We start from the raw sequence: 22,863 nt of genomic DNA, 5'->3' as shown, positions 1-22,863 counted from the left end.
CTGTTTTGTGGTTAGAGGTGTGAGGTTGTTGTCGTTCTTGGGTCGTTGACCCAGTGTTTTGAGTTTTGTGGGTAGTTCTGTGGGTAGATGATTTATTTAAGCTTATTTAAGGTTTTAAATGGCTTCAAATGGCTTGAAATTTGTCAAAGCATGTATTTTTATTTAATTTGAGTTCATGGTCTACTGCATTTAAATCTCTGCTGTGTCTGAAGCAGGAGGTGGTACACCTTGTGTAATTGTAATTCTGAACTTGTTTATTAAATAAAGACATAATTGTTTGGTTGGTGTCCAATACGAACCCTCGGGCTCCAAGTTTTTTTTGGTTTTTTTAACCACTGTATCATTATTATTTGAATCAATGATTAATCAGTTCAAACTTTTTCACAATTGTGATAAAGCCAAAAGGTCGTCATTTTCTGTGTTTGAAACTTATGCATCTGTCTCCTTGAAGTATAGTGATGATGGTTAAATGTTAGACCTTGTCATTGCACATGTGAGGCATTTCCTCTCCACGCTGCCTCATTAAGCTCAACAGAACCAGCCTCAGGCAGTTACAGCCTGTTAGCGGAAAAGGAACAAATTTGGAAAATGAGACAGCAGCCGATAGGCATCTGCTGATGTGTTTTCTTTTTTGGACTGATGTGTCTGAGTGTGCGATCGATGCCCTGCGCAGTGTCTCAAGCCCCATCCTCCATTCGGAGTCTTCCTTTAGACTGTTTTGAAAGCTGTTTGCCTTTCCTGTCATGTCGGCTGAACTTAATAAAGCTAAATAATGACATGTAGATATTGAGAAGCCTTTATAATTAAAAAATATAGTTCTAAAAATAAGACAATTATCATTTCAAAATATGTATCGCAAGACTGCAGAGCCAGCTAGTACTGTGTCATGCTAGTGGCCTGAGTGTCTACTTGGCACATCAGGGCTCGCAAAATCGCTAGCCCGACGTCCCGGGGCTAGCGATATTTCCAGTCGGGCTACCAAAATCTATCTCTGCCCTGCCCATCGTGCAGGAAGGAAAAATATATGTCAATGCTTTTGCATTCTTTCGGAAATGTAGCTGGGTAATTATGTCATTGGCATCGGTGAGCCACTGTCAATATGTGACATATTGAAATCGCGTTTGAATTTGCGCTTGTTTTTTTGCTTTCACTTTGCAATCGCGCGAACTGTGTATGGAGAGTGACAGTACTGATTGGTGAATGACGATAATTTGCGCACCAATTCCTCTGACATAGTCTTATCAGTCGTTAGCTTACTATGCAAACATGACAAGTGAAATCTCCCGCAGCAAGCTTAAACATGTGAGAGGTTGATCGCGCAGAGAATCGCTGAGCGTTGTGTGAGTGCGTGTGTAAAAGCAGCAGGATATAAGGCAAAAAGAAAGTGCAGCTTTATGGTTTCATGGACAAAAGAATTTCTGTGGCTGCAACATGACGAGCTAAATAATAACCAGGGGTGCACATAAGTGGTCCGCAGGTGCGCATTCGCTGTCAAAATAAAAAAGATAAGAAGTTGCAACGCGTGTTTGCGTACATGAGATTTTCTGGAGGAGGACAGACATTTGTTTAGAACTTTTAAAGATGTCGAAGAAGCAAGCTCCTTTAAGCAATTACTTTGGTGTTCCTCCACCTCCAAAGAAATGTCAGAAGGAGTCCGAAACGCAAAAGAAGCGCGTATTCTCGGAAAAGTAGTTGCAGAAGGTGAGCTGGCTTCAAACAAATGATGAACACACAGAGAGGTGTTGCAGAATGTGTCGTGACAATGCCACTCTAGCGGACAAAAACAGTGCCTTTTATATGGAAAAGGACGCAAACGTGCGTTGCAACTTGTTATCTGGTGCGCGTCTTTTATTTTGACAGCAAATGCGCACATGCGGACCACTTATGTGCACCCGTGTAAATAATAGAGATAGCACGATACCACTTTTTTATGTCCGATACAGATACCGATATCATAAATTTGGATATCTGCCGATACCGATATGAATCCGATATAGTGTTTTTTTAATCAACAAAACTGTTTTTTAAATATCTTGCTGCATTTTGTACAAGTTCATACTCAAGTTTAAGACAACAACTACACTAAAGCTATTCTGTTATACCTGTATGCAAAAAAAAAAAATTCATAGTTCAGCAATACTGATCAATCTAATAAACTTAAACCTACACCATCCTCCCTATTCTGGTATTTTAAAGAGTACTTAGCATAAATATTAAGCAACCTAACTAATAGAGTTCCAACTCCCAGCAACAACAAAAATAAATAAATAAAAAATAGGGAACCACCCCTCACGCTCCACCTCATGATGCTTAATCGACGTAATCAACCTTAATTTGAAGCAGTGTGAAAAAAAATGCACAGAAATCAATTATTTTTCAAGAAATATTAAATAGATTCAACATCTTTCTTCAACAAAATTGCAGACTGCACAGATGGTACCTTCCCAAAGGAAAAAGTACTATAGCTTACTAGGGTATATTAGACTTAATAGTTACTATATACAGTAATTGACTTCTATTCATTTTACATCAAATTAAAACTTTGGGTGTCAGATAATTATTTATTAAAAGCTAGACATTTTAAATGAGATTAAGAAAGAAAAGTATGTCTTTGTGCCCCCTTTTCCCTGTTAATGCCCTATCGGCCCCCCTGGCTAAACTTTGCCCCTGCACAGTTACCAGCGTCAGCTACATAGAAAAAGATCCTCGAGTAGAAAGTAATATTAAATACATTCTAACAACAGCTTATCGAGCTTAAACGTGCTGCTGTTGTTCAGCCGCTGGTTTCCTCTTTCTGGTGCAAAGTGGACCAAAAGCAAACAAGAGAGACGGACTCGCAACAGAAAAGCCGATCAGCTGATCATTAAGCAGTTTCATGATTGAAGTAGCAGCAAGAAGAGGCAGTCGCTTGTTAAGCTTAATGCAGGAATGCTTTACAAACATTCAGAGATGGACTTACACAGTTGCTTTACTTCTCTCGGGATAACTTTGTCGGAGATGAAATGCCGGGTTGCTAGCGAAGCTCCAAATGCTATCCAGACCACCGACAGGTCCTGCATGCCACAGCCGCTCTATCACGTGATGCATACTGCGTGTTGCAAGTTTTGTGAGGTACTTTTGTGATATTTAATAGATCGGATTACATTTTTTATTTTTCTCCGATATCCGATCCAGTAATTTAGGTCAGTATCGGACCAATACCGATACGTAATATCGGATCGGTCCATCTCTAGTAAATAACATAATGTTCTGCCGGGTGTGTTGTTGGTTTTCCCTCGATTTCTGAGTCGACAAGCGCCTTTGTTACTGGGACCAGTAATTTTAAGAAAGGCCTCCATTAGAACCCATGAGAAATGCAAGAAATGCATTATTGCTCAGTCTGCAATATCTTTCCCGGAGCAAACACCAATTGCAAATAACATACTAAAAATAAACCTGAAAATTCTGTTTAGAACAGCGTACTATTCAAATTCAAATTTTATTTGTCACGTACACAGTCATACACAGTACGATATGCAGTGAAATGCTTGGACAACTGCTCGTGACCTAAAGAAGACAAAAAAGGAAAAGGCTATGAATAAGATAGGAAATAAATATGAAAAATTAAAAAGGGTAAATTTTACTAGGAAGGAATAAAATATAAATTAAGGTTAAAAAGGAAATAACTGTACAACACAAATTAGAATGAAGGGTAAATTTAACTGGGAAAGAATAAGATAAAATATATAAATTAAAGTTGAAAATAAAATAACTGTACAACAAAATACACAATATAGAACTATATAAGAATGTATGAAGAAATATAAATAAATATATACACAATAACAGCAGCTGTACAAGTATTAACTGGAAATGAAGAATATAATGTCCAGTGTTGTGCAATCCACATTATGTCTTCTGCAGTGCAAATATGCTTAAAGTGATTTAAGTGATGAAGTGAAAACAATGTCCAGAATGTCCAGTGTGTGTGTGTAAGAACTGTATGTGTGGGTCAGTACTGTGTGGTGGTGTGATTGAGAGACCGTATCGCCTGCGGGAAGAAGCTCCTCCTCAGTCTCTCTGTGTTGGTCTTCAGGGAGCGGAATCGCTTTCCTGACCTCAGAGAGAACAGTCTGTTGTTGGGATGGCTGAGGTCCTTCACGATCTTCCTGGCCTTGGTCCAGCACCGCCTGCTGTAGATTGAGTGCAGGTCAGGGAGCTCGGAGCGGATGGTGCGCTCAGCTGACCGCACAACCCTCTGTAGAGCTCGTCTGTCCTGCATGGTGCTGTTCCCGAACCAGGTTAAGATGTTTCCCGCCAGGATGCTCTCTATGGTGCACGAGTAAAAGTTCATAGATGAACTGAGTCCCAAATGCTCCAGCTTGGTGGTGAGTGTGGAGGGAATTATGGTATTAAATGCAGAGCTGTAGTCTATGAAGAGCATTTTAACATAATCCCCCCTTCTAGTGTCCAAGTGAGTGAGTGATGTGTGGAGGAGATGAGAGATGGCATCGTCTGTGGAACGATTTGGACGGTAAGCGAACTGTAGTGGGTCCAGTGTGTCTGGTAGTGAAGAAATGATGAAGTCTCTGACCAGGCGTTCAAAGCACTTCATCACTACTGAGGTGAGGGCTACAGGGCGATAGTCATTGAGAGAAGCAGGGTGGGGTTTCTTCGGGACAGGAACAATGATGGACTCTTTGAAGCATGTGGGGATCACCGACTGAGATAAAGAGATGTTGAATATCTCAGTGAACACAGGAGCTAGCTGGTATGCGCAGTCTCTTAGGATACGACCTGGGATGCCGTCTGGTCCTGCTGCTTTCCTGGTGTTCACTCTCTTGAAGGCTCTCCTTACTTCATGCTCTGAGATGACGAGCACGTTTCCGGTGCTGGCAGTATCTTCCTGTCTGCAGCCGTTAGCGCCACTATTGTCACGGCTGCCGAGGCGAGCCGTGTGGAGTTGGAAAAAGGACCCAAGAGCAAGCAGTGTATGAAAAGATTAGTGGAGTTTATTTACAAGGTGTCAGTGGCAGGAACAGAAAACGAATAATGAGACAAACTAACGGAAACCTAAACTGGGAAAACTAAAGAGCAACTAGAAATCCACAGGACACGGGGTGAAAGGCAGAGAGACGCAGACTGACGGAGGATACAAAAACGCAGAGAGACACAGATGAATGCAGAAAAGCGCGGACTTACATGGAGTAATACAGACGAACCGGCAACAGGCAGGAGAACACACAGGGCTTAAATACACACACCAGTAATCAGGGGATAAGAGACAGGAGGGCAACACAGCTGGGAGAAATCAGAGCTGACGGGACAGGGGAAATGTAAACTGAACACACTCACATCAGACATGAACCTTCAGAATAAAACAGGAAATTAACAGACAGAGAACCAGACAGGACACTGAACTTGACAGGCAGACTCATGAGCAGACACAATAACACCGTGGACAGACAGAGGGAACACAGAGAAGTGGGAGCAGGCAGGCAAAGAACAGAAACCTAACAAATGGCAAAATAACAACAGAATACACACTCGGAATGAACAAAAGCATAAGGAAACACAAAACACTGAGTCCTCAGACTCAGGACCATGACAGTACCCCCCCCCCCCCCCTCAAGGGCTGGCACCAGACAGCCCAACAGAAACACAAAAACGGACCAAAACCAAAAAACCCCCCCACGAACCAAAAAACAGAAAACGACCCGACCAGGGCGGGCGGTGGGGGTGGTGTGGAAACAGTTCTGGGGGCCGACCGTGCAGACGGCAACAGCGGCGTGGAAACAGCTCTGGGGGCTGACCGTGCGGACGGCAACAGCGGCGTGGAAACAAGTCCGGAGGCCGGCCACGTGGAAGGTAGTGGCGGCGTTCAGGAGGGCGTTCAGGAGGGCGTCCACGGTGGCGGAGATGCCCAACAAGCGGCCTGGCAGATGACCGACGATGTAGAGGTGGTAGTAGGGGACCTGAAGGCTGCGTGGCCCCTGCAGCCCCAGGCAAAGCGGAGGCTGGACCAGGCGAGGATGATGAGGATGCTGGAGCCGGACCAGGCGAGGATGATGAGGATGCTGGAGCCGGACCAGGCGAGGATGATGAGGATGAAGACACGGAGGCTGGACCAGACGATGAGGATGAGGATGAAGACACGGAGGCTGGACCAGACGATGAGGATGAAGACACGGAGGCTGGACCAGACGATGAGGATGAAGACACGGAGGCTGGACCAGACGAGGATGAAGACACGGAGGCTGGACCAGATGAAGCCAAAGCAGACGCTGGACCAGGCGACGAGGATGAAGCCAAAGCAGATACTGAAACCGGACCAGGCGAGGCCGAAGACTCTGAGGCCACAGCAGGCGAGGGTGATGAGACTGCAGCTGGTGATGAGACTGCAGCTGGTGGCTGGACGGGCTCCTCGGGCCCCCCAGCTGACGAGGCAGATGGCTGGACGGGCTCCTCGGGCCCCCCAGCAAAAACAGTCTCAGAACCAGTGGGCACTGGAGCCCCTGGCACACACAGAACAGAACCAGCAGGTGCGGAGACCTCTGGCAGGAACACAACAGAACCAGCAGGCACACGGGCCTCTGGCAGGAAGGCAACAGGACCAGCAGGCACACGGGCCTCTGGCAGGCACAGAACAGGACCAGCAGGTGCGGAGGCCTCTGGCAGGCACAGAACAGGACCAGCAGGCGTGGGGACCTCTGGCAGAAACAGAACAGAACCAGCAGGCACAGTGGCCCCTGGCAAACACATAGCAGACTTCAGCTGCCCAGAGCGTTGACTCTGCTCAGGCAGTGACAGCTGGGTGCAGTCCTCAGCTGGCTTCTTGACCTCCAGGGATCCAGAGTCAGCTGGGGGCTGAACCCCGGCCTCTGGGGAGGCCCTGGAGTGTGTCGCAGTCTCAGAACTGGCCAGCTTTTGAGGACTGTTGACAGTATTGTTAGATTTGTCTCTCTGCTTGGAGTGGATGGGCGAGGAGCAGTGTCTTTCGGGTAGAATTTACTTGTATGGTTTTACAGGTGGAACAACTGACACAGGATGCAGGGCTGGTGGCTGCTGAGCAGGAGGCTGAACTGAGGGTGACTGACATAGTGGTTGTGATGACAACGGTGGTGGAATTAGAGACTGAGCTTGAGGCCGTGCGGCTAACTGAGCTTGAGGCCGTGCGGCTAACTGAGCTTGAGGCCGTGCGGCTAACTGAGCTTGAGGCCGTGCGGCTAACTGAGCTTGAGGCCGTGCGGCTAACTGAGCTTGAGGCCGCGGTTCAAATGAATAAACAGTCCTAGTATTATCAGAGCTGGTGTTAATGGTCTCTGGGTTATATGTCAGTTTTAGCAGACCCTGGGTTGGCTGACACGGGTTTAACAGTTTCAGAAGAACAACAGCCCTTTGCTTTCACTGAAGTCTTAAAAATGCCAACCTGGGAGAGATCGGTTACCACGAAGGTAGGTAGGCTTAGCGAATTAGCTCCCACTGACACACCCCGAACAATCCCGGAAGAAAAAGTCTTAAGGTCCGAATTGGAACTGTTATCCTTCCTACTCACCTCAGTCGGCCGCTCTGATATGCTGGGGTCCGACTGTGGCGAGGGGCGTCGACGGCGTGAGTGCTGATCCCCATTTGAAGGCTGGACCGACGGGCCGGGCAGGACACTCTCCGTCGGGTCGGGGAGTGAAGCATGAGTTGCAGGGTGGGTGGTAGCAAGGGGGAGAAGATGAAGCTCGTTCAGAACAAAATTCTGTGTGAGCGGGTGAAGTGAGCCGAGCAACCAGGGGAGACCAGAAAGTAAGCGCTGTAGCCGAACAGCTATGCTTTGGCGGAATTCTCTCCCCTCATGCTCCAGCCATAGGTTAATTAATTTGTCCACTGAGTACATAATGTCCTCCCGGAGCTCCTCGGGCGGGTTGACTGCTGCTGGGTCCATAGTGGCCGGTTCGTACTGTCACGGCTGCCGAGGCGAGCCGTGTGGAGTTGGAAAAAGGACCCAAGAGCAAGCAGTGTATGAAAAGATTAGTGGAGTTTATTTACAAGGTGTCAGTGGCAGGAACAGAAAACGAATAATGAGACAAACTAACGGAAACCTAAACTGGGAAAACTAAAGAGCAACTAGAAATCCACAGGACACGGGGTGAAAGGCAGAGAGACGCAGACTGACGGAGGATACAAAAACGCAGAGAGACACAGATGAATGCAGAAAAGCGCGGACTTACATGGAGTAATACAGACGAACCGGCAACAGGCAGGAGAACACACAGGGCTTAAATACACACACCAGTAATCAGGGGATAAGAGACAGGAGGGCAACACAGCTGGGAGAAATCAGAGCTGACGGGACAGGGGAAATGTAAACTGAACACACTCACATCAGACATGAACCTTCAGAATAAAACAGGAAATTAACAGACAGAGAACCAGACAGGACACTGAACTTGACAGGCAGACTCATGAGCAGACACAATAACACCATGGACAGACAGAGGGAACACAGAGAAGTGGGAGCAGGCAGGCAAAGAACAGAAACCTAACAAATGGCAAAATAACAACAGAATAACACACTCGGAATGAACAAAAGCATAAGGAAACACAAAACACTGAGTCCTCAGACTCAGGACCATGACAGTACCCCCCCCCCTCAAGGGCTGGCACCAGACAGCCCAACAGAAACACAAAAACGGACCAAAACCAAAAAACCCCCCCACGAACCAAAAAACAGAAAACGACCCGACCAGGGCGGGCGGTGGGGGTGGTGTGGAAACAGTTCTGGGGACCGACCGTGCAGACGGCAACAGCGGCGTGGAAACAGCTCTGGGGGCTGACCGTGCGGACGGCAACAGCGGCGTGGAAACAAGTCCGGAGGCCGGCCACGTGGAAGGTAGTGGCGGCGTTCAGGAGGGCGTTCAGGAGGGCGTCCACGGTGGCGGAGATGCCCAACAAGCGGCCTGGCAGATGACCGACGATGTAGAGGTGGTAGTAGGGGACCTGAAGGCTGCGTGGCCCCTGCAGCCCCAGGCAAAGCGGAGGCTGGACCAGGCGAGGATGATGAGGATGCTGGAGCCGGACCAGGCGAGGATGATGAGGATGAAGACACGGAGGCTGGACCAGACGATGAGGATGAGGATGAAGACACGGAGGCTGGACCAGACGATGAGGATGAAGACACGGAGGCTGGACCAGACGATGAGGATGAAGACACGGAGGCTGGACCAGACGAGGATGAAGACACGGAGGCTGGACCAGATGAAGCCAAAGCAGACGCTGGACCAGGCGACGAGGATGAAGCCAAAGCAGATACTGAAACCGGACCAGGCGAGGCCGAAGACTCTGAGGCCACAGCAGGCGAGGGTGATGAGACTGCAGCTGGTGATGAGACTGCAGCTGGTGGCTGGACGGGCTCCTCGGGCCCCCCAGCTGACGAGGCAGATGGCTGGACGGGCTCCTCGGGCCCCCCAGCAAAAACAGTCTCAGAACCAGTGGGCACTGGAGCCCCTGGCACACACAGAACAGAACCAGCAGGTGCGGAGACCTCTGGCAGGAACACAACAGAACCAGCAGGCACACGGGCCTCTGGCAGGAAGGCAACAGGACCAGCAGGCACACGGGCCTCTGGCAGGAAGGCAACAGGACCAGCAGGCACACGGGCCTCTGGCAGGCACAGAACAGGACCAGCAGGTGCGGAGGCCTCTGGCAGGCACAGAACAGGACCAGCAGGCGCGGGGACCTCTGGCAGAAACAGAACAGAACCAGCAGGCACAGTGGCCCCTGGCAAACACATAGCAGACTTCAGCTGCCCAGAGCGTTGACTCTGCTCAGGCAGTGACAGCTGGGTGCAGTCCTCAGCTGGCTTCTTGACCTCCAGGGATCCAGAGTCAGCTGGGGGCTGAACCCCGGCCTCTGGGGAGGCCCTGGAGTGTGTCGCAGTCTCAGAACTGGCCAGCTTTTGAGGACTGTTGACAGTATTGTTAGATTTGTCTCTCTGCTTGGAGTGGATGGGCGAGGAGCAGTGTCTTTCGGGTAGAATTTACTTGTATGGTTTTACAGGTGGAACAACTGACACAGGATGCAGGGCTGGTGGCTGCTGAGCAGGAGGCTGAACTGAGGGTGACTGACATAGTGGTTGTGATGACAACGGTGGTGGAATTAGAGACTGAGCTTGAGGCCGTGCGGCTAACTGAGCTTGAGGCCGTGCGGCTAACTGAGCTTGAGGCCGTGCGGCTAACTGAGCTTGAGGCCGTGCGGCTAACTGAGCTTGAGGCCGCGGTTCAAATGAATAAACAGTCCTAGTATTATCAGAGCTGGTGTTAATGGTCTCTGGGTTATATGTCAGTTTTAGCAGACCCTGGGTTGGCTGACACGGGTTTAACAGTTTCAGAAGAACAACAGCCCTTTGCTTTCACTGAAGTCTTAAAAATGCCAACCTGGGAGAGATCGGTTACCACGAAGGTAGGTAGGCTTAGCGAATTAGCTCCCACTGACACACCCCGAACAATCCCGGAAGAAAAAGTCTTAAGGTCCGAATTGGAACTGTTATCCTTCCTACTCACCTCAGTCGGCCGCTCTGATATCCTGGGGTCCGACTGTGGCGAGGGGCGTCGACGGCGTGAGTGCTGATCCCCATTTGAAGGCTGGACCGACGGGCCGGGCAGGACACTCTCCGTCGGGTCGGGGAGTGAAGCATGAGTTGCAGGGTGGGTGGTAGCAAGGGGGAGAAGATGAAGCTCGTTCAGAACAAAATTCTGTGTGAGCGGGTGAAGTGAGCCGAGCAACCAGGGGAGACCAGAAAGTAAGCGCTGTAGCCGAACAGCTATGCTTTGGCGGAATTCTCTCCCCTCATGCTCCAGCCATAGGTTAATTAATTTGTCCACTGAGTACATAATGTCCTCCCGGAGCTCCTCGGGCGGGTTGACTGCTGCTGGGTCCATAGTGGCCGGTTCGTTGCTATGTTGCAAAGAGTGAACTACCACTGGCAAAATTTAGCAGTCTTTGCCAGTTCTTGGTTCCACTTGCCTCTTACCCGTGACTTCAGTGGAAATTTCAAATTCAGGATCTGACACAGACTGATTCATGTTCTACACAGTTCTTACAAGTTCATAGAAATTTCTGTTCAATTAGAACCAAGTATTTGAGTTGATGATTGCAATTTTTATACAATGTTGTAATTTGTGTTTCAACAATTTTTTGATTAATGTTTTGTTTCTGTTACAATATTATACTTTTATGTATAATATTGTAACGGAAACAAAACAGGAAACAAAACATCAATAAAAAAAATTGCTCTTAGAAGAATGAACAAATTCTGGCAATTCTAGTAATTGAAGAGGCTTCAAGTGAAGGGAAGAGAGATGATGATGAGGTGTTGGGCAGGTATGGGTATCAGAATCAGAATCAGAATACTTTATTGATCCCTGGGGGAAATTATTTTTTGTTACAGTGCTCCATTTTAAACCAACATTAAGACAAGACAGACAATACGCTAACTAAGAATAGTACAATATATACATATATATACATACATACATACATAAGTCACTTATAAATAAATATTTGGAAAAGAAACATGTGTAGTTGTAGCAGCAAACAGTGTGTTAAGTGGATGCGTTGTACAGGGAGATGGCCACAGGCAGGAATGATTTCCTGTGTCGTTCAGTGGTGCTTTTCGGTAATCTCAGTCTCTCACTGAACGAGCTCCTGTGACTGACCAACATGTCATGGAGTGGGTGGGAGGTGTTATCCAACATTGTCTTTATCTTGGACAGCATCCGCCTCTCCGACACCACCTTGAGGGAGTCCAGCTCCATCCCCACAACATTGCTGGCCTTACGGATCAGTTTATTAAGTCTGTTGGCATCTGCGACCCTCAGCCTGCTCCCCCAGCATGCAACAGCATAGAGGATCGCACTGGCCACAACAGACTCATAGAAAATCCTCAGCATTTTCTGGCAGATGTTGAAGGACCTCAGTCGCCTCAAAAAATAGAGACGACTCTGGCCCTTCCTGTAAAGTGCTGTGGTGTTTTTAGCCCAGTCCAGTTTATTGTCAATGTGTACTCCAAGGTATTTATAGTCCTCCACAATGTCAACACTGACCCCCTGGATTGAAACAGGGGTCAAGTGTTTCCTGGTCTTCCTGAAGTCCACGATCAGTTCCTTGGTCTTTGCCACGTTGAGCTGCAGATGATTCTGCTCACACCACGTGACAAAGGAGTCGACCACAGCCCGGTACTCTGTCTCATCATCCCTGCTGATGCATCCAACCACCGCAGAGTCATCAGAAAACTTCTGAAGATGGCAGGTCTCTGTGCAGTGGCTGAAGTCTGTGGTGTAGAGGGTGAAGAGGAAGGGGGAGAGGACAGTCCCCTGTGGTGCCCCTGTGTTGCTAATCACCTTGTCAGACACACACTGTGGGAGACGTACATATTGTGGTCTTCCTGTCAGGTAATCAACAATCCAGGACACCAGAGAAGCATCCACCTGCATCGCTGCTAACTTATCACCCAGGAGGGTCGGCCTGATGGTGTTGAAAGCACTGGAAAAGTCAAAAAACATGACCCTCACAGTGCTCGCCGGCTGGTCCAGATGGGTGTAGACACGATTGAGCAGGTAGATGATGGCGTCCTCTGTTCCGAGACGAGGCTGATAAGCGAACTGAAGGGGATCCAGATGTGGTCTTACTATGGGTCGCAGCTGGTCCAGGATGAGCCTTTCCAGGGTCTTCATGATGTGGGAGGTCAGTGCCACGGGCCTATAATCCTGGGGGCCACTGGGACGAGGCGTCTTTGGTACAGGGACGAGGCATGATGTCTTCCACATCACCGGGACCCTCTGCAGACTCAGACTCAGCATAAACAGTTTATGAAAGACTCCACACAGCTGGGGGGCACAGGCCTTGAGGACAAGGGGACTCACTCCGTCTGGTCCAGCAGACTTGCCTGAGTGAAGTCTCCTCATTTGCATCTCAACCTGGTATTGAGTGAAGGTGATGGGTGGGGGAGGGGTGTCAGGAATCTCACAGGAGGCAACATGTGAAGAGAGAGGCTGGCACAGTGGTGTGGCTCTGGATTCCAGGCTGACTGCAGGTGAGGTTGTGGGGGTAGGAGCAGACACTGTGGTGTCGAATCTATTGAAAAACAGATTCAACTCGTCGGCTCTATTCTCACCTCCCTCAGCTCCCCTGCTGTTGGTTGGCCTGAATCCAGTGATGGTCTTCATGCCCCTCCACACCTCTCTCATGCTGTTCTGCTGGAGTTTCCACTCCAGCTTCCTCCTGTAATTGTCCTTAGCCTCTCTGATCTTGTCCTTTAGTAACACCTGGACCTTCCTCACCTCCTCTTTGTTGCCCCCTCTGAAAGCCCTCTTCTTGTTGTTGAGGAGGGCTTTGATGTCCTTAGTCACCCATGGCTTGTTATTTGGGTAACAATGAACAGTCTGAGCTGGAACAATGGAGTCGGTGCAGAAAGTTATGTAGTCTGTGATACACTCAGTAAGCCCATTGATGTCCTCGGCGTGAGGCTCACAGAGTGTTTCCCAGTCGGTCACCTCGAAACAGCCCTGTAGTTCCGCTATTGCCTCCTCTGACCACCTCCTAACAGTCCTGGTGGTCACAGGTTCCCCTCCTCACAATTGGCACATAGCGGGGGGTGAGGTGAATCAGGTTATGATCTGACCTACCAAGTGGGGGGAGGGAGGAGGAGCTGTATGCATCCTTGACGTTAGCATACAGTAAGTCTAAAGTTTTCTCTCCCCTGGTGGGACAGTCCACATATTGTTTGAATGTTGGTAGTGTATTGTCCAGTGATACATGGTTGAAGTCACCCGAGATCACAATAAAGGCACTCGGGTGCTGAGTCTGTAGCCGAGCTATGGCAGAGTGGATAGTGTCACATGCAGCTGTGGGGTTAGCAGAGGGGGGAACATAAACAGCCACCAAGATGACGTGAGAGAATTCCCTGGGTAAATAATACGGCCTGAGTCCAACAGCACACAGTTCAGTGTCCGGGCAACAAATCCTTTCTTTGATTGTTATGTTGGCAGGGTTACACCACCGGTTGTTAACTAAAACAGCAAGCCCACCTCCTTTACGCTTACCGCTAGCGATGCTGTCCCTGTCCGCCCGAACAGTGTGGAAGCCTTCCACGGAAGCATTCTCATCGGGAATGACCTGGTGCAGCCATGATTCGGTGAAACACATCAGGCTACACTCTCGGTATTCCCTCTAACTCCGTACCAGTGCTGAGAGCTCGTCGATTTTACTTGCCAACGATCGCACATTTCCCATCACGATAGACGGCAGACACGGTTTAAACCTCCTCCTCGCTTCGAGCCTCCGCTGTCTCACCGTCACCTTTTTTCTTCTCTTCTGTCCTTGACCTCTGCATCCCCGATGTGTTTTCCTCCAAATTTCAGCTGGTACTTCTGCGGGCACTTCTGCGGGCCTGGCCAGCGAGCCGGCCAGCATCAGGGCGATCAGCTGATCTCTGGAGTAAACAGTCCGTGCGTGTAGGAGATGTGCCGCGGTCCCGTTCCATGATAAAAGTAACAGTTCCACGGCCACCAGAAGAACAAAAACTCTCTCAATCCACATGATTGAGTAAGAGATAGAAAACGGAGGAAAATACAAGTCAGAAAAAAAAAAAGAATACGTAAGAAAAAAGAGCTAAACTAAGAGAAAAGCAGGAGCGACTGTAACAGGCTGCACGCTGGTTGGCGCATGCGCACACATGGTATGGTGTTAAGGAGAAGAATCGGAAGGACAGCTAGTAGTGAATTTTGTTAAAAGGATGGTGTTGATCTACAGCAGACCTTCGCAAAGTGTGGGGCCCGCCCCCTAGGGGGGGGGGGGCGCAGAGCCATTGCAGGGGGGGCGCGGCATGAAAAGGGAAAAACAAAAAACAAAAACAACGCTTGGACACTGCTAGCACGGGGCGCCTACACAAACGCAAAGCAGGAGATGAAGCATAGCTGAATATGTTTCCAAACCAACTTCATTCTAAGCCAAAGACTAGAAAATATGGTGAAGCATATCTTCCCTTTGGTTTCACCTGCACAAGCGCCAAGGTAGGTCTCCCCTGGAGAATTGGTCTTTCCTTCGTCGGGAGCACATGCTGGGCTCTCCAAATCACAGACAAACAGTATCCCACATTCTTGATTTTTAGTTCACAAACACTTGTTGTAATGACTAACTACACCTGACATTTTGGAGATGTTAGCTCTGTATACAGTAAAGTTACAGTGGGATACAAATAATATCAGGCTGATCCTGCCACGATTTGTTCCCCCTGTCTAAATCACAGACAAACAGTACACAGTTGTTTATGTTTTTAAACCCATTTTGCACAGAGAGACATTTTTTTTTGAAAAATTTATTGATAGCAATATTATTACACAGGGAAAAAAACAACTACATGTAAAATAATTACACCGTGACGCCTCTGCCTTTCTAAATAGAGGGACAGTAACTGTATGTTTATATGTAAGAGTATAAAACCTGAAGATAGAGACAATATACTGTTAATCTGACTATCTGCCATTCTGCAATTCCTCTCATGTAAGCAATAACGTGGCGCATAGCTGCCTTGAAAAAAGGCACATACCTTTGACGTTGCGTGACGAACTCTGTATTCCTCGTCCACGCGTAAACGCAAAAAATGATCTCCGTTTTCGGTGATTCGAAACGCCGTTTACGTGTGGACGAAACAGCTGCGGTTTCAGAAATACCCGTGTAGGTGCGGACGCAGCGTAAAAGAGTTAGTAGTTTATTTTCTTACTACCTACAGATTACTTGTATTTGCTTAATTGTTTACTAAATGTTTGAGGTGTGAAATAAACCGCAATTGAGCAAAATATGGGTGTGTGTGGTTGGAGAATGTGTTAGTGCGTGCGTGTGTGTGCGCGCGTGCGAGGGGGGGGCGAACATTTTTCTGTAAAACAAAGGGGGGGAAAACTGGATCTGAAGATGCACTTATCTTTGTGTCCTGGGTTGACGATAATCACCTAACAGGAAAACCATCTCCCCTGGGCATTCAGTGGAAGTATGTTGTAAACCAAAATGCTTTTGAATTAATCATCTAACATGGCAACAAATTGAGCAGAAAAAAAGCCAAAAATATACAAACCAATTTGCAGGTTCACAGTTTGGTCAGTGGTTGATCCCTCTGGTGTCACTGCTGGAACTTTCAACTGTGAACACCTTAGGTCCAATCTTCAGAACTGCTCATCTCGCAGAAGACAAAAGGGAAGAACCTGCATCTCTTCTTCACTTAACTTTTATACCTGTTCACCCTTTCTCCCCCCACTCATACTGGACGTTACATCTTCTGAAATGACATCTGGCTTCACCCATAGGGACACCCAATCACTTTATTTACGTCTAATCACCCAATGTCCAGCCACATCTTCTCTCTCTCTCTGTCTCTCTCCCTCTGACTTACCTGATTTAAAGTTGAAACTTTAAAATCACTCTGTTACATTTTCTTGTTATTCTTAACATAGAAATTCCATCACATTTGAACATTCAATCACACATGAATATAATTCACTTCATGTTTCTATCAGTTTATGTAATTCTGCTTTAGTAAGATTTGTCTTTAACATATTTTTATGAATATTCATTTTAACATACTCCTTTTTAAATTCAGAAAAAGAGGAATACTTTGTTTTATGTTTCTCTTTAAAATTTTGATAAGGTTTGGCGACAGGGGTCTTATCTTCTCGCATTCCTGAAGCAGGGTTTTAATAGTTTTGCAATTTTCATTAGTTTTTATTTTTATTTAGTTTTGACTTCAGATTTTCAATTTTATATCAGTTTTAATTAGTTTTTACCAATTGTTTGCTAGTTTAGTTTAGTTTTTATTTTTTTAAAAATCCTTAGTTTCAGTTTAGTTTTGATTAGTTTCAGTTTTAGTTTTAGTTGCGTTTGCAATAATTAAGTGTAACAAAATCCCAGTTTCATCATATCAGTCATGCTCTTCTGCTTATCCTTGGGTATGTTGCTATTCCAGCTACCACACCCTGCACCCTGGACAGGTCGCCTGTCTGTCGCAGGGCTAACACGCAGAGACAGACAACTCACATTCCCACCTATGGGTTCTTTAAATAAATAAATAAATTAGGGCAGATGAACAACCATTGATACCAGGCAACTATAAAATGTATATCTTGGCCCCAATGAGACTATTAACTCTTGCAGCACCGGGTGTTCGTAATTTTGGTTCAAGTGAATTGATAAACTTTTTGAAGGCAACTGACTCACACAGTTATGTAGATATCCCAGTCCTGTTGTCTCGGGATGCATCACGCTGCCTTGCCTGGGGTTAGCTTCTGTTTTCTGGGGATGAGGGTTGAGTGTGCTCCCTTACCTTCTCAAGGTAAGCTAGGTTAGCCTTCTTGTGTGAGCTTTTCAAGAGCACTTTAAGGTTTGTGGGATTTTTTTCCCCTTTAGAAATGTCCCTCATAATTTGTCTCTTTCCACTACAAGACACTTGCTTTATCCAAAACACAGTCATATTCAAAGTAATCCCAAATTGGACTCTGGCGCTTTCTCTTGACTTTTCCTGACATGATTCTGCGCGTGGACGGAGCAGCGACACAGACGACTCGACTAACGTACTGCCACCTGCTGGCATAATGAGACACAGCAAGACAAAAATCTGGAAACTAAACTTCATTTTCACCCTTGACTATTGTATGACACACACACATCTACGAAAACTAAACACAGTTTTGCTATAAATTCAGTTAATTTTAGTTAGTTTTGTGAACACTCATTACAGTTTTCCTTTTTTTGTTTTTATTTTTATTTCCGTTAACGAAAATGTTTTTTCACTTCTAGTTTTCGTTATTTCGTTAGTTTTCGTTAACGATAATAACATTGTCCTGAAGTCATACAATAATCTGCTAAAGCTGAAGCTGGCTCAAAATTCAGTATTAGAACAGTCACATAGACATATAGACTTATATTTTAAATTATCTTTAAGAGTAAAGATGATTTACTAGTCGCAAATAGGGAATAGCTCTATTTTAGCACTCTTTTTAACACATAAGGTTGGATGTTATGACCTTTTATACCCTCTTATATGTGATGAAGGGACGGCCTGGAGGACTTCAGTTTCTCTCTACTCCTTGTCTCATAACAATGGAAATGGCTGTGGTAAACACGTACTTTAAGAACAGGGAGGGACATAGGGTGACATAAAAGAGTAAGAGGCAGGCTCACACAGAAGGTGCAATCCAAAAGAAAAAGACGTCAATGTGGTTCAGGTGAGAATGTAGTTAGGCAGCATTGCATGGTAGGTCTGTAGGATGACTTTGGACATCAAGAACAGGAAGCAGGAAAATGCAGAGGCAATGATTAACCATTTAGGTAGGATGTGTGTATGCCAAAGAGAGAGGTGCCAAAAGCAAAGGAAAATATTATAGTGAATTTTATGTGAGACTGGACACTGAGAAGGAGAAAAGGACTGTTTTATTTATTGGTTATTGAGAGAGAGCGAGAGAGAGACCACATTTTTGTAGTATCTGCAATATTTGTATTAAAGCAGGATAACTGACTTAGTGTCAGTTATCCTGACACTAAGTCCACACACACACCCATAGTAACAAATAACCAACACGGGTGAAATATAAGTGCTTTGGTAAGAGTGCCTGGTGAGGTAGCACAAGAATGTATACTTTTACAACAGCAAAATAGATGTCGCTCTCCAACATCTTGCTGCACACATTAAAGAATCTGAGCTGCTTTAGAGAGTACTGTCTGCTCAGTTCTCCAGTTCAGTCTGTTAGTCAGATGAACGCTCAAGTACCTGTAGCTCTCCACTGTTTCCACTTCTTCACCCATGATTTTGATGGGCCTGGTCAGTTTTTTTTCCTCTGGAAGTCAACCACCATCTATTTTGTCTTGCTGACATTCAGAAGAGGATTATTTCTTCTGGAAAGTTCCTCACCAGCTCGCTTTGCTTCGACTCCGGAGACCCTTAATACACCCGACCACTGCAGTGTCATCAGAGAACTTTTGCAGGTAGCATATTCCACTGTTTTATGGAAAATCTTAGGTGTGCAAGATAAACAGCAATGGAGATAGGACTGTCCCCTGCGGTGGCCCAGTATTACTAACCACCACATCAGATAGGGTCCCCCCAAGCTGTATAAACTGAGGCCTCTCTGACAGATGGTCAATTCAATTCAAATTTATTTATACAGCACCAAATCACAAAACAGGCCCTGACGGCAGCGGGACGGCTGCGGAACCTGACGGCGCGAACATCGCATCCTCCGTGGAGACAGCTCCAACAGGCCGGGTAACTCCTCATCCGGCAGTACGGACGGCACGTCCTCCGTTGAAGCGAGTGGGCGAGCAGTAGCAACGGGGGGGTGGAGATGTAGTTCATGGAGAATGAAGTTTTGTACGAGCGGGTGCAGTGAGTCCAACAGCCAGGGATAATCGGAAATAAGCTGTTGTAGCCTGACTTCCAGAACGTAGAGAAACGCTTCTCCCTCATGCTCGAGCCACAGGTTGATTAATTTTGACGCTGAGTCCGTGATGAGCTTTCGAAGCTCCGTGGGTGGGGTGAATGCCACTGGATCCATATCTGGCTGGTCCGTACTGTCACGGCGAGTAGAGTGAGCCGTGTGGAAATATTAAAGGAGGATCCAGTCGCAGGCACTCGTGAAGGTGAGGTGGTTTATTGAACACAAAATAAAAATAAACAAACGGCAAACGGAACAGAAGGCTATCTAAACTGAGAACAACTAAGCTAGTGAATACAAACCAGGACATGAACATGAAGGAAGACGAGCAGTTGGAATTGTGAGAAGATGTACGATGGGAATGGGGATCGGTACGTTGTTGGGAGAGAGCGCCAAAGACCAAGAGAAGAAGAACGAGCTGTCACTCATAAAGAAATCCAACCCCGAAGAAGTTAAAGTTCTCATCGACAATATTCTACTAGCCATCAAAATTAATTCTTCTATGCTGTCGGTTCAACAAATTCATGATCACATGGCAAAGTATCTGAGTATACCAGAAAGCTGGTGAAGCAAAAATTATACCTTTGAGTTTGTGAATTCAATTAATGAAGTAGTGCAGAATGAGACAATGTGTGAAGTTAAAAATGCACCTTGGCACACCCTGATCATAGATGAGAGCATAGACATAACAGTGCACAAAATGCTAGTCCTGTATATTAAATACAGGGAGGAAAATAACGTCAACCATAAAACTGTGTTTGGTGGCATCATCCAGCTGACAGCATGCACGGCTCAGGATATTGTGCAGGCAATAACTCAGTTTTACACCAAGCATGAACTAGACATGCAGAGAATGGTGATGCTGACCTCCATTGTGCCTCAGTAATGCTAGGAAAGCACAACGGAGTTGCAGCTTTATTAAAGCAGAAAATACCACACTTAACTGAACAACACTGTGTAGCCCATAGAGAGGACTTGGGCATTGATGATGCGTGGAAAGATGTACCTTTGATGCGAGATGTGGAAACTCTTCTTAGAACTGTTTACTCCACTTTCTCTAGATTCGCTGTAAAGAGGGGAAAACTGGAAGACCTAGCAAAGGTTCTTGATCAGGCCTCTGAGTGAAGTATGATGGCTGTCGCGTCACCAAGCTGTGAATGCTGTTCTGAGGAACTACACTGTGCTGGAAGAATACTGCAAGAGAGAATCCAGTGATAACAGAGATCCAGTGGCAAATTACTGTTACAAAAGGATAACCGATTCAAACTTCAAGGTTACTCTCACCGCTCTGGGAGATGTTTTGGGTGAGCTGGCACACCTGTGTCTTTCTTTTCAAAGATGCAACCTGACTGTGATGGAAGGGCACTGCTTGGCAAGAGCAAAGATTGAGAAGTTGCGTTCCCAATACTTGACAGAGGAAAAGGATGTTAAGTGGAGTGAACATGTCAAAGAGGCGATGAGGCCCTCATCTGCTGATGGCAGGAATACCGGTGAGATTACTCGTGTTATTCGTAAGCTTTGTGATAATAATAATAATAATAATGGATTGATATAGCGCTTTTCTAGGCACCCAAAGCGCTTTACAATACCACTATTCATTCACTCTCACATTCATACACTGGTGGAGGCAAGCTACAGTTGTAGCCACAGCTGCCCTGGGGCAGACTGACAGAAGCGAGGCTGCCATATCGCGCCATCGGCCCCTCTGGCCAACACCAGTAGGCAAGTAGGGTAAAGTGTCTTGCCCAAGGACACAACGACCAGGACAGAGAGCCCGGGGATCGAACCGGCGACCTTCCGGTTACAGATGCGATTCCCAACCCCCTGAGCCACGGTCGCCCCACTTGGATGCTCGTTTTCCAGAAGATGAATTAAAGGAGTGGTCTCCATTTGACATTGAGGCATTGAACTCAGACATCATCCTCTCATCTCGCATAGTTAAGGACTGCTTCGATGTAATTAGACCTAGTATTTTATCGCTATTGAATTCTTCCTTACTCTCTGGCTGCGTCCCGTCAGCTTTTAAACATGCTATAGTTCAGCCTGTTCTTAAAAAAAGGAACCTTGATTATAATGATTATGTGAATTACAGGCCGAACTCTAAGCTCCTGTTCCTGTCTAAAATCCTCGAGAAGATAGTTCTTCTACAACTCCAGGCGTACCTGGATGAGAACGACATTAATGATAAATTCCAGTCTGCCTTCAAACCACATCATAGCACCGAAACAGCGTTGCTTAGAGTCCTCAACTATCTTCTTCTAATTGCTGATACTGGACGCTCTGCGGTCCTAGTTTTATTGGATTTATCCTCGGCCTTCGATACGGTAGATCACAACATCTTAGTAGCGAGACTTGAGCATACTGTAGGCATTAAAGGTGTTTCCCTTGATTGGTTTAAAACATACCTCTCCAATAGGTCCTTCTCGGTCAACCTGGGCACCTGCTCTTCCTCCGCTGCACCTGTCTGCCGTGGCATGCCTCAAGGATCTGTGTTGGGCCCTATTCTTCTCTCACTGTATATACTCCCTCTAAGTGCAATATTTGAGAAATACCGCACCGCTTTTCACTGCTATGCTGATGATGTACAGATCTACTTTGAACTAAATGATGATCTTGCTTTGTCCTTGCACTGCTTTCAAGAGTGCATGTGCGAAGTCAAAGAATGGCTCTTAGCAAACTCTCTTATCCTAAATGATAAGAAAACTGAAATCGTGGTATTTGGCAGCAACGTTCCTCGTGGCCAAGTTCGTGATGCCTTTGGTTCCCTTACCATCTCCCTTTCTGACACTGTTAGCAATTTGGGTGTGTTGCTTGACAGCTCGTTCAAATTCGATAAACAAGTGTCTGCTGTACTTAGATCTGGTTTCTACCAACTGCGTCTCATTTCTAAGGCTAGGCATTATGTTCCGCATAAGGACCTGGAAAAGCTCATCCACGCCTTTGTGACCTCTAGGCTGGATTACTGCAATTCACTGTATTTCGGTCTTCATTCTGCCCTTCTTCATAGACTGCAGACAGTCCAAAATGCTGCGGCACACATTCTGACCAGAACTGGGAGGTTTGCCTCTATTACCCCTCTTCTAGCTGACCTGCATTGGCTACCCATTAAATACCACATCCAATTTAAAATACTGCTGCTTACTTTTAAAATTACCAACAACACAACACTGAGCTACCTTAGCGAACTCCTTAAATCGTATGTTCCCGCCAGAGCACTAAGATCATCTACTCAGTTACTCTTGGTGCAGCCTAGATCTCAGCTGAAGTCTAGAGGTGACCGTGCGTTTGCCTTGGCTGCACCAGAGTTGTGGAATAACCTTCCGATTGCGATCCGGGCGTCCGATTCTATCCAATCTTTTAAATCACGGTTAAAAACCAATTTGTTTAATCTCAATTTTCCTGCTTGTTAATGCTTGTA

General features: G+C 46.5%; 1 protein-coding gene across 1 annotated transcript in view; it reads left to right on the top strand.

Annotated features, from left to right (window-relative positions):
- LOC146657141 (voltage-dependent N-type calcium channel subunit alpha-1B-like) overlaps nt 1–22,863 on the top strand; it is a 342,261-nt gene that overhangs the window by 13,902 nt on the left and 305,496 nt on the right. The window lies entirely within an intron of this gene.

This window comes from Rhamphochromis longiceps, linkage group LG12, assembly GCF_057381845.1.
Source record: "Rhamphochromis longiceps isolate RC_006_pf linkage group LG12, R_longiceps_female_GT1.1, whole genome shotgun sequence".
NCBI lineage: Eukaryota > Metazoa > Chordata > Actinopteri > Cichliformes > Cichlidae > Rhamphochromis > Rhamphochromis longiceps.
This window is presented reverse-complemented; position numbering and strand designations above follow the sequence as displayed.